Here is a 1,757-nt window from a genome sequence, read left to right on the forward strand (position 1 = left end):
AACTATTTTAATATCAGACAAAGTAAATTTTAACAGAAGATGAGTTACTTGTGGTAGGACATTTCATAATAATACAATTTGTAATCTATGAAGAAGATATAGCAATTTCAAATATGTATGCCCATATGAAATTATCTATATATTTCATATATTTATACATTTCTATTTATCTATCCATATGTGTATATATATATAATTACTATTTTACATCCTGATATAAAAATATAAGAATACTATAATATTTTGTACATTAATTATTATATATAACATCATTATATACTTATTAATGGCAAAATGTAACTTAAAAACCCCACATATTTGTAAATGCATTAATACATGGATAGCCCATAAGGAAATAGCTCATAGATAAAAGAAAATAATCACAATGAAAATTAGGAAATATTTTGAACTGAATAATAATTTTAAAATATGTGTCAATCACCTCTTGGCCTTTTGGCTAAGATCAAGTATAGTATCTGCTCTTATCAGTTTAAAATACGCATCAAGGGGCACTTGGCTGGCTCAGTGGGTTAAGCCTCTGCCTTCGACTCAGGTCATGATCTCAGGGTTCTGGGATCAAGCCCTACATGGGGCTCTCTGCTCACCGGGGAGCCTGCTTCCTCCTCTCTCTGCCTGCTTCTCTGCCTACCTGTGATCTCTCTCCCTCTCTGTCAAATGAATAAATAAAATCTTAAAAAAAAAAATCAAAACAAGTGAGATACAGCTAAAATCATATTTAGAGGACAATTTTAACTTTCTTTTGCAATATTAAATTTAAATGCATATACTAGAGATGAAAAAAACCTGAAAATATTGATATACATTTCAAGAAATTACCAAAAAAAAAATTTCAAAGAGATTACAAGGCTGGAAATAACAAAGAACTGATATCAATAAAATGGAAAGCAACCATTTAACAGACAAGCTCAATGAAAAAAAAAATTCTTCTGGTAAAAAACCAAAACCACATATAATTGACAAACCCATTAGAAGAATTACTTTCCTGTGTGCCACTTATTAAGCTGTTGTTTATTGATTCAAGTCAGTGGACTTGAAGACTCTGCATTGTGATGTTGGGCCAGAACTCGGCTTTGCAGGCTGGGTCCCTTTAGTCTCCATCAGTAGAGAATAATAGTGAAGATTTAGAGGAAACAAGAAAAACATAGTTGGAAAGTGACATTCAAGCCCTCCTTCTTGTAAAAGAACCAAAAAGAAAAGACACTATCAAGAAAGTTAAAAGAGGACCCCAGAATAGGAGAAAATATTTGTATATTTAAGGATCTGGTATAAAGAATATATTTTGTAAAACTTATAAATCAAAAACAAAGTACAGTAATGCAGCTTTAAAAATGAGCATTGGATTTGAATAGACACTTCTGTAAAGAAGGTAAAGGCCAAGAAACATATGAAAAGATGATCAACATCATAGCCTTTATGGAAATGTAAATCAAAATTACAATTAGGTACTTACCACTTCATACCCACTAGATGCCCTTAATTAAAAAGACTGATAACAACAGGCATTGGCAAGGATGTGAAGTTGGAACACTCATACATTGCTGATGGAAACATACAATGGGGCACCCACTTTGGAAAACATTCTCAAATGTCAGTTCCTCAAAATGTTTAACATAAAGTTACCATATGACTCAGCAGTCCCACTCATAGGAGAACTGAAAACTCATGTTCACACAAAAAGTTGTGCATGAATATTCATAGCTACATTATTTATAGTGGCCCCAAAGTGGTAAAAGTCC

At 32.1% G+C, this 1,757-nt stretch overlaps 1 non-coding gene across 1 annotated transcript; it reads left to right on the top strand.

Moving 5' to 3' along the window:
* The first annotated feature begins 437 nt into the window (after positions 1-437).
* On the top strand, positions 438-625 carry LOC116576846. The gene has a single exon (XR_004280309.1). It is a non-coding gene; the product is annotated as a U2 spliceosomal RNA (small nuclear RNA).
* The last annotated feature ends 1,132 nt before the right edge of the window (positions 626-1,757 follow it).

This window comes from Mustela erminea, chromosome 17 (assembly GCF_009829155.1).
Source record: "Mustela erminea isolate mMusErm1 chromosome 17, mMusErm1.Pri, whole genome shotgun sequence".
Taxonomy (NCBI): Eukaryota; Metazoa; Chordata; class Mammalia; order Carnivora; family Mustelidae; genus Mustela; species Mustela erminea.